This window comes from Ranitomeya variabilis, chromosome 3 (assembly GCF_051348905.1).
Source record: "Ranitomeya variabilis isolate aRanVar5 chromosome 3, aRanVar5.hap1, whole genome shotgun sequence".
Lineage (NCBI taxonomy): Eukaryota > Metazoa > Chordata > Amphibia > Anura > Dendrobatidae > Ranitomeya > Ranitomeya variabilis.
The window spans coordinates 227,957,388-227,968,513 of NC_135234.1; the positions used below are offsets into that span (position 1 = coordinate 227,957,388).

The window sequence follows — 11,126 nt, forward strand, 5'->3', positions numbered from 1 at the left end:
AGAGATTGGAGCAGGGGCCGTTTTGTCGCAGAGAGGCCCTGGTTGCTCTGTTATGAGACCTTGCGCCTTTTTCTCTAGGAAGTTTTCGCCTGCGGAGCGAAATTATGATGTGGGCAATCGGGAGTTGTTGGCCATGAAATGGGCATTTGAGGAGTGGCGTCATTGGCTCGAGGGTGCTAAGCATCGTGTGGTGGTCTTGACTGATCACAAAAATCTGATGTATCTCGAGTCTGCTAAACGCCTGAATCCTAGACAGGCCCGCTGGTCATTGTTTTTCTCCCGTTTTGACTTTGTTGTCTCGTATTTACCAGGTTCAAAAAATGTGAAGGCCGATGCTCTTTCCAGGAGCTTTGTGCCTGATGCTCCTGGAGTCGCTGAACCTGTTGGTATTCTTAAGGATGGTATTATCTTGTCAGCTATTTCTCCAGATCTGCGACGTGTGTTGCAGAGATTTCAGGCTGATAGGCCTGATTCTTGTCCACCTGACAGACTGTTTGTGCCTGATAAGTGGACCAGCAGAGTCATTTCCGAGGTTCATTCCTCGGTGTTGGCAGGTCACCCAGGAATTTTTGGCACCAGAGATCTGGTGGCCAGATCCTTTTGGTGGCCTTCCTTGTCTAGGGATGTGCGGTCATTTGTACAGTCCTCTGGGACTTGTGCTCGAGCTAAGCCTTGCTGTTCTCGTGCCAGCGGGTTGCTCTTGCCCTTGCCTGTCCCTAAGAGACCTTGGACACATATCTCCATGGATTTCATTTCTGATCTTCCGGTGTCTCAAGGCATGTCTGTTATCTGGGTGATATGTGATCGCTTCTCCAAGATGGTCCATTTGGTTCCTTTGCCTAAGCTGCCTTCCTCTTCCGATCTGGTTCCTGTGTTTTTCCAGAACGTGGTTCGTTTGCACGGCATCCCTGAGAATATTGTGTCAGACAGAGGATCCCAGTTCGTTTCCAGATTCTGGCGATCCTTTTGTAGTAGGATGGGCATTGAATTGTCGTTTTTGTCTGCTTTCCATCCTCAGACTAATGGACAGACGGAGCGAACTAATCAGACTTTGGAGGCTTATTTGAGGTGTTTTGTCTCTGCTGATCAGGACGATTGGGTGACCTTCTTGCCGTTGGCTGAGTTTGCCCTTAATAATCGGGCTAGTTCCGCCACCTTGGTTTCGCCGTTTTTCTGCAACTCTGGTTTCCACCCTCGTTTTTCTTCGGGTCATGTGGAACCTTCTGACTGCCCTGGGGTGGATTCTGTGGTGGATAGGTTGCAGCGGATCTGGAATCTTGTGGTGGACAACTTGAAGTTGTCACAGGAGAGGGCTCAGCGCTTTGCCAACCGCCGCCGCGGTGTGGGTCCCCGACTACGTGTTGGGGATTTGGTGTGGCTTTCTTCCCGCTTTGTTCCTATGAAGGTTTCCTCTCCCAAATTTAAACCTCGTTTTATTGGTCCTTACAAGATATTGGAAATCCTTAATCCTGTATCCTTTCGCCTGGATCTTCCTGTGTCGTTTGCTATCCACAACGTGTTTCATAGGTCCTTGTTGCGGCGGTACGTTGTGCCTGTGGTTCCTTCTGCTGAGCCTCCTGCTCCGGTGTTGGTTGAGGGCGAGTTGGAGTACGTGGTGGAGAAGATCTTGGATTCTCGTCTCTCCAGGCGGAGGCTTCAGTACCTGGTCAAGTGGAAGGGCTATGGTCAGGAAGATAATTCCTGGGTGGTCGCCTCTGATGTTCATGCGGCCGATTTAGTTCGTGCCTTTCACGCCGCTCGTCCTGATCGCCCTGGTGGTCGTGGTGAGGGTTCGGTGACCCCTCACTAAGGGGGGGGTACTGTTGTGATTTTGCTTTTTGCTCCCTCTAGTGGTCATTAGTGATTTGACTCTGGAGCTTCTGTCTTTTCCTTTATCCTCACCTGGGCCGTTAGTTCAGGGGCGTTGCTATATAAGCTCCCTGGACCTTCAGTTCAATGCCTGGCATCGTTGAAATCAGAGCTAATCTGTTGTGCTCTTGTCCTATGATCCTGGTTCCTGTATTTCAAGCTAAGTCTACTTCCTTGCTTTTTGCTTTTGTTTTGTTTGGTATTTTTGTCCAGCTTGTTCCAATCTGTATCCTGACCTTTGCTGGAAGCTCTAGGGGGCTGGTGTTCTCCCCCCGGACCGTTAGACGGTTCGGGGGTTCTTGAATCTCCAGCGTGGATTTTTATAGGGTTTTTGTTGACCAGATAAGTTATCTTGCTATATTCTGCTATTAGTAAGCTGGCCTTTCTTTGCTGAACCTGGTTCATTTCTGTTTTTGTCATTTCCTCTTACCTCACCGTTATTATTTGTGGGGGGCTTGTATCTTGCTTTGGGGTCCCTTTCTCTGGAGGCAAGAGAGGTCTTTGTTTTCTTCTCCTAGGGGTAGTTAGATTCTCCGGCTGGCGCGAGTCATCTAGCTATCACCGTAGGCATGATCCCCGGCTACTTCTAGTGTTGGCGTTAGGAGTAGCTATTTGGTCAACCCAGTTACCACAGCCCTATGAGCTGGATTTTTGAATCTCGCAGACTTACACGTTCCTCTGAGACCCTGTCCACTGGGGTCATAACAGTGCACCAAACAGGAACAGACTCACGGTGATGTTGGGGACTCAGGTCCAGTCCCAGGGGGGCCCCCAGCAGTCTAATATGGTGGTGCACATGGCTTTCTGTCAGCTCTGTGAAGCGTGGTCTTCTCCTTGCTTCTGGATCCTAGGGATGCTCCTGGAAACTGTTTCTCAGTATCTTCGTGGCTTCACAAACTAGCACAGAACAGACACCTTTGCTGTACCCAGAAAAGTCTTGCAAATTTCACAAGTACACTCCGTCCCAGGCTGTGGGAACTTTCTTGTAGCAAACAGCACAAAGTTCTCTCTGTAGCAGCTTCAGCTCACACACACAGTTCAGGCTCAACTCCTCCCCTAATTCTAGGGCAGTTCATCTTCACAGTCTATAGCAGGGGGAAGCAGAACATTCCATCACACCAGACAAGGGGGTGCTGTCTCTTAAAGTGACAGCGTGTTACTGTCCATAACAGCGCCACCCTCTTACACTGGCATGGCAGATGTTGCAAATGGCCATTTTTGGGTTAACTGTACTGTCTTTAAAAAAGAGCCAGACTCAGGAACACGAAATCCTTGGCTTACAACTTCACTCGTGTTGGTGCTCTGGGGATCAGTTGCCCACCTTGTGTCTCTGGCCACCCCATTGCCTTTTCCTGCCTGTTGTGGTGCTGCAGATCCATCCCCCTGTGTGCTGCTGTCCTCGCTTTGCATGTCACCTTCTCAGGTTGGGTCAGTGACTTCATCATCCACCACCTTATCTTCCACTTCCACACTCTAGTCCTCCTTCTTACTTGCTGACCCAACAACACTACTTGCTGGCAATTGTGGCTCTTCATTATCCAGCTCATGTGAAAGTAATTGCATTTTGCCACCGTTGCCTTCTTGTGAGCATACCTGCTCAAACATTTGAGCATCTCAACATATGATCTCCTCATGTTTGGCAGAAAAAAGCAGGTTGAGAGGCCAGAATCTATAAATGGAAATGTGAAGAGCTCTTTGGAGTGTCCAAGTGTGGAATCAATTGTCTCCAGGCACTTGGCATGGTAGGAGGAAGGAGGATCGGGGGATTATGTGGTCCAGAATCATGGCTACTGAGACTGGACCGTGTGATAGATAGGATGGTGCTGGCAAAGTGACTGGAAGCATTATCTGCTATCCATCCAACAACCTTTTCACACTGGTATGTCTTCAAGAGTGGTGGTCCACGCTCCTATACAAAGTGGGACAGGAAGCTAGATCAAAATGATGTGTGTGTTTGTTGTGCTCCAAATTCAGGAACAGTTTCACCTTGTCAATGGCCTTGGCCTCTTCGCTCACCATCAGCATCACATAAACATCCCTGTTTCTTACCACGTGCCTTGCCCATTTTAAATTACGTATGATATATCTCAGTTGAGAAAACATAAGAGTTACCGCTTTTGGCCATTCGCACACTCTGTAGAGCTGTGACGTCACACACCGGCCAGCCTCTGTAGGCCATTTTTTCTATTGCCGCGCAACCAGGGATGCCACCAGCAGGGGCTTCCTTGGCTCTGCATACTTCTCTTGATCCCTTGAGGTCTCGTCTACTTATCGCCATCTGCAGCTCCAGCAGGAGAATGGGGAATAGATATTCAGCAGGTTAGTTGCCGTTGTAGCTGCATATTTTGTTTCATCAGTTACCGTTGTACTGCTTGTGTTAATCTCTTGGTATGAGGTCCTTTGTTGCCTTGCCTTGCTGCAGGCAATCTGTAACATATTGCACTGTCACTAGCTTTGAAATTTATTGCAGTACATAAGTCTGTCTGCACGGCTTATGTAAATCTCTCATTATGTGAACGCATATCACGTATGATCATAATTTGGGGTATATTACTCATTGTTTAAGGACAACTATATAAGCAGTTTTTTGTATGTTACCAACTAGATACTGCCAGTAGCTGTTTCAACCTGAAAATCAAGCTTGCCGTTGAACACTACACTGGCTTATTTCACCTGTTGCATTCAGCACCATTGTTTTAGTTAAACCATTGATTAGGTGTTACTCAAGTTAGTGTTTTTGGGGGGGAAATCAGGTGACCACTATAAGGATTAGCGCAGCTAACCATTTGTATTATTTATTATTTTATGTATGGGATTTTACACACAGGATCCTGAGCTTTGCCAGCAGCTGTATATCCTATATTTTAATCAAATTAGGTTTTTAGGTTACCTCTGTTAGCACTGGTGTAATTGATATACATTTCTTTGCTTTCCTTTTACCATGTGAGTTCTCACTTGAAGCTCTGGCCCCTGCCAGGGTCACCGGGTTTTCCCGCTAGGCCGCAAGTCTCATCCTGATGTAGTATATTAAAGCCTGTCGAGTCTCCCACGCACTAACCAGCCCCCTCCCAACCTGCAATCCTTCTCCCAGCCGACACGATACTGTATATGATAGCTGGAAGTAAAGCCCTGCTCACTTGCTCTGTTCCCCCTCTATCGCAGGTGTGCCTCTCCCGTCTCTTATCGGCTTGACCATCAGCGGAAGTCTCAGGACATAGAGGACAGGGCCTCTCCTCTTGACAGGCATAGTCAGACCTTGGAGGTTTGGCTAGCGAAGGGTGCAGATTATGGCTCTGACCAGCGTAAGCTATACTCTGGGATATCTTCCGGGGGATCCTGACCTTGCCAGGTGGTGACCGACACCCGGGTAGCACAGACTGAGGCTGAGGCTTGTCATGTTGGTCTCAGTGGTGTCTCTGGAGCATGTCTACCCTGCTCTCATCCCTGGCGCCAAATTGCTTTGTGGTTTAGCGCGCAGAGCTTTCATATCAGGGAAGTACTTACAGAGGGTCATCTGATCCAGTCCAACACGCAAGGTCCTCCCCCCTGCAATTTTTACTGCACACTTTGGTTCCGTTTGATATTGACTGACCAGCAGATGGCAGTCTCTCCTCCTTAATGGCATATCCTGCACTAATTTTCCAGAGGGCTCAAGGCTTTTTGTCACAATAGCTCCTATAGCCAGCCTGACGTATGTCCCGCAGAGCCAGCCCATTTTGTTTCCCCACAGCCAGCACCTCATGTGTTCTCCACAGCCAGCCCCTCTTATTTCCCCGACAGCGAGCCCCTCATATGTCCCCCATAGCCAGCACCTCCTATGGTTCCCATAGCCAGCCCCTCTTAGGTCCCCCAAAGCCAGCCCATCTTATGTCCCACATAGCCTGCCTCTCTTATGTCCACAAATAGCCAGCCCCTCATTTGTCCCCCCACAGCCAGCCTCTAAAATTTCCCCCACACCCAGTCCCTCTTATGTCCCCCACAGCCCACTCCTTTTATGTCCCCCACAGCCAGCCTCTTTTATGCCCTACAGAGCCAGCCCCTCTTATTTCCCAATAGCCAGCCCCACAAATGTCCGCAAAAGCCCATGTTATATTCGCATAGCCATCCTTTCACATGACTCCATAGCCAGCCCCTCATACTGTATGTTCCCCATGGCCAGCGCCACTTATGTTCAAATAGCCAGCAGATCTTAGGTCCCCCAAAGCTAGCCCATCTTCTGTCCCACATAGGCTGCCCCTCTTATGTCCCCCAATAGCCAGATCCTCACATGTCCCCTATAGCTAGCCCCCATGTCCCCCACAGTCAGCCCCTAATATTTCCCCCACACCCAGCCCCTCTTATGTCCCCCATGGCCAGTGACACTTAAGTCCCCCATAGCCAGCCACTCAGGTCCCCCAAAGCTAGCCCATCTTCTGTCCAACATAGCCTGCTCCTCTTATGTCCCCCAATAGCCAACTCCTCATATGTCCCCTATAGCCAGCCCCCATGTCCCCCAAATCCAGCGCCTCTTATGTCTCCCACAGACAACTCCTTTTAGGTCCACCAATAGCCAGACTCACAGATGTCCCCGTACCTAGTCCCCCATAGACCCCTCATAGCCAGCTCCTCATATGTCCCCCAATTGCCAGCTTCACATATGTCCTCCAATAGCCTGTCCCACATATGTTCCCAATAGCCAGCCTCACATATGTCACTCATGTTTAGCCCTACATATGTCCTCCATAGACAGCTCCACCTATGTCCCCTAACAGCAAGCCCCACATTTGTTGCCCAATAGCCAGCCCCACATATGTCCACCAATATCCAGCCCCACATATCTGGCCCATAGTTAGCTAAAGTATGTCCCTCATAGCCAGCTACTTGTATGCCCCCCACAGCTAGCATCACATTTGTATCCAACAACAAGCCCAATATATGTCCCACACAGCCAGCTCCACATTGGTCCCCCATAGCCAGCTCCACCTATGTCCCCTAATATCAAGCCCCACATATGTTGCCCAATAGCCAGCCCCACATATGTCCCCCAATAGGCTGCCCCACATTTGTCCCCAATAGCCATTATCACATATGTCTCCCAATAGTCAGCCCCACATATGTCCCCCATAGCCAGCTGTACATATGTACCCCAAAAGCTAGCCCCATATATGTCCTCCATAGCTATCTCCATATATGTCCTCTAATAGTCTAATAGCAAGCTCCACATATGTCCCCCAATAGCCAGTCCCACATGTCCCCATAGCCAGTTCCAAATATTTCCCCCATAGCCAGCTCCGAATGTCCCGCAATAGCCAACCCCACATATGTACCCAATAGCCAGCCCCACATATGTCCTCTATAACCAGCCCCACATGTCTCCCACAGCTAGCCCAATATATGTCCCACACAGCCAGCCCCACATATATGCCCATAGCCATCTCCACATATGTCCCCAATAGCCAGCCCTACATATGGCCCCCAATAGGGTGCCACACATTTGTCCCCCCAATAGCCATTACCACACATGTCTCCCAAAAGCCAGCCCCACATACAGTATGTCTCCTATAGCTAGCCCCACATATATCACCCACTGTTAAATTCATATACAGTATGTCCTCCATAGCTAGCTCCACATATGTCCCCCAATAGCCAGCCCCTCTTACATCTCCCAATCATTGGCAAAACATAAAATAAAATTATTATACTCACCTTAACCTGGCTCTCTGTACACCGCACCCGCCGACTCTTCTTGATTCCTTTTTCCTTTTCGACAATGGATGCTGGATGTCGCGATGACGTCACCATATCGATATTCCCTGCGTGCGCCTTCTCCTACAGGGCCAGGCCGGAAGTGGTCTGCGTTCTGCTGGAGATCCCGGCAGGGCAGGATGCTGACTGCTGCTTCTCTGCTCTTGTCCCAGGCGGCGCAGCTCACAGCAATTGTATTTGCGTCTAAATACCATTTTTCCCCCTCTAAAAGCACAGCCATCTGGAAAGGCATACCTCCAGATGTAGGACTTATATATTCATTAGAAATGAATCATTACAAGTGTTGAGCGATACCTTCCGATACTCAAAGGTATCGGTATCGGATGGTATCGGCCGATATACAAAAAATATCGGATATCGCCGATACCGATACCCGATACCAATGCAAGTCAATGGGACACAAGTATCGGAAGGTATCCTGGATGGTTCCCAGGGTCTGAAGGAGAGGAAACTCTCCTTCAGGCCCTGGGATCCATATTCATGTAAAAAAGAAAGAATTAAAATAAAAAATATGGATATACTCACCCCTCCGGCGGCCCCTGGACCTTACCGATGTAACCGGCAGCCTCCGTTCCTAAGAATGAGGAGTGAAGGATCTTCGATGACGTCGTGGCTTGTGATTGGTCGCGTGACCGCTCATGTGACCGCTCACGCGACCAATCACAAGCCGCGATGTCCTCGCAGGTCCTAAACTCACTGCATTCTTAGGAACGGAGGCTGCCGGTTACATCGGTAAGGTCCAGGGGCCGCCGGAGGGGTGAGTATATCCATATTTTTTATTTAAATTCTTTATTTTTTACATGAATATGGATCCCAGGGCCTGAAGGAGAGTCTCCTTTCCTCCAGACCCTGGGAACCATACACTGGGAACTTCCGATTCCGATTTCACAAAAATATCGGAACTCGGTATCGGAATTCCGATACAGCAAATATCGGCCGATACCCAATACTTGCGGTATCGGAATGCTCAACACTAATCATTACTGGAAAATAAGCAGTTAAAAAACTTCTGCCGAAACCCGGGATCGAACCAGGGACCTTTAGATCTTCAGTCTAACGCTCTCCCAACTGAGCTATTTCGGCAGTGGATCCCTACATTTGTCACTTCCTGACATGAGTTCAGTGTAGAACAGCCTGAGCTACAAGGAACAATCACATTAATAGTAACAGCAAAACTACAATGTTTCCTCTTTTATGTATTATTCAGCTAAGGCTTTATTTATTTATTTATTTATTTAATACAACTAATTCACTTTATTTATTAACTGATACAATGACTGCCTGATTTTTTTTTTTTTTTAAGAAAGTGTATGAAATAATTAAAATAAATAAGAAAATTAATTAATTAATTCACTCAAGAAGACCCAAGACTGGATTTATGTGCAGTGTGATATATACTCCTCCCAAGTAAGTAAATGCTGCATTATTTTTATTGCTGCTTTTTTTATACTCTGCTCTAATCAGAGTTCTCTGTTTTTCATACTTTTTTTTCTGTGCTGATTTGAAGCAGCGGGTTTTTTTTTATAAGTTTAGAAACAATGAGGTTCTGTATTTAAAAACGCATTTGTATCTTTTCATCCGTTCTTTCAGGCTCCCCATAAAATCATACAGACAAAAAAAGCAAAACCTCCTTCCTCAAAATAAAAACCTTACATCGTATATGTACGTTTTTGCATTTCCATTTTTTTTGCTCTGTTTCTTCCCAGAGCCATAACTTTGTTAATTTTCTGTCAATATGGCCATGTGAGGGCTTGTTTCTTGCACGATAAGTTGTACTTTTGATCAACACCATTGCTTTTACCATATTGTGTACTAGAAAATGGGGAAAAAATTTAAGTGCAGTGAAATTGAAAAAAAAGAGTGCAATTCCAAAATGATTTTTTTTTTACCATGTTCACTAAATGCTTAAACTGACCTGCTATTATGATTCTTCAGGTCATTACAAGTTCGTAGATACCAAACATGTATAGGCTTTTTTTTTATTTAAGTGGTGAAAAAAAAATCCAAAATATGCATATAAAAAAAAAAAGTGCCATTTTCTGAGACCCGTAGCATCTCTATTTTTGGGTTTCTGGGTGATGGCTTACTTTTTGCTCACTGAGCTGACATTTTATTAATACCATTTGGGGATAGATATGATGTTTTCATTGCCTGTTATTGCATTTCATTGCAATGGTGCAGCGAAAAAAAAAACGTAATTCAGGCGTTTTGATTTTTTTTTCTTGTTACGTCGTTTACCGCCATTTATATATTTTTATATATTGATCGGGCAATTCTGAATGCTGCAGTACCAAATATATATATTTTTTGCACATATTAAAGGGAACCGGTCGCCAAGTTTGGCCGATAAGAGATACGGCCATCACCTTTCAGGGCTGATATACAGCGTTCTATAATGCTGTGTATAAGCCCCCAAACCAACCTGCAAGAGAAGAAAAATCATTTTTATTATACTCACCTGCGAGGCGGTTTGATCTAATGGGCATCGTTGGTCTTGGTCCGGCACCACCCATCTTCTTAAGATCCCCGTTCTTCTGCTTGCTTCGTGTGGATGACACGTCCCTTCGTCATCCACACAGTCTCCTCGGCACAGCGCTCCTGCACCTCAACAGGGCAGAGAAGTATGCCTGCGCAGGAGCGCGGTGCCGAAGAGATGTGTCATCCACACAAAGCAAGCAGGAGGGCGGCATCACAAGAAGAAGGGAGGTGCTGGAACAAGACCATCGATGCCCATCGGACAAGACCACCCCCATGTGAGTACAGGGCTGCCACTAGAAATTTTGGGGCCCCATACTGGCAACATTTTTGGGCACCCTTGAGACTCTGCCCAGGCTACACCCCTGCCCCGCCTCCACCTCTTGAACTGTCCACAGTCCCACTGCTCTCTCTTGGAAAAACTCCACTTCTCACCAATCACACATTAACAGTTCCCATCACCAGATCACACATATAGCCAGCAGCTTTTGTTTTGGCCAAAAGATTTTTTTTAATATGCCACAATGACACGGTAGACTCTTTTGGCCGAGCCCTACTCTATCCTATTAAACATTTGTTAAAGTATGCAATACAATTTAGGTGTATTTTTATTTATTTTTAAATTTTTAAAATGACCAATAATACCGCATACAAGGGACAAATACAACCACACCATGACCAGACACCATATTACCACCACATAGTGACCTAAAATACCACATACAAGGAGCAAATACTGCCTGTTATGGTTCTCAATGGCAAGAGAACATAGCCCAGCAAACATAAGTACTAGCTCTTGGAAGGATGGAAACTAAACTGACCATGAACTAAACCTGCCGCACAACTAACAGTAGCCGGGTAGCGTTGCCTACGTTTTTTATCCCTAGACGCCCAGCGCCGGCCGGAGGACTAACTAATCCTGGCAGAGGAAAATATAGTCCTGGCTCACCTCTAGAGAAATTTCCCCGATAGGCAGACAGAGGCCCCCACATATATTGGCGGTGATTTTAGATGAAATGACAAACGTAGTATGAAAA

At 46.9% G+C, this 11,126-nt stretch overlaps 1 non-coding gene across 1 annotated transcript; it reads right to left on the reverse strand.

Moving 5' to 3' along the window:
• Window positions 1-8,624: 8,624 nt before the first annotated feature.
• Window positions 8,625-8,697, reverse strand: TRNAF-GAA (transfer RNA phenylalanine (anticodon GAA)). Its single transcript has one exon. It is a non-coding gene; the product is annotated as a tRNA-Phe (tRNA).
• Between the last annotated feature and the right edge of the window lie 2,429 nt (window positions 8,698-11,126).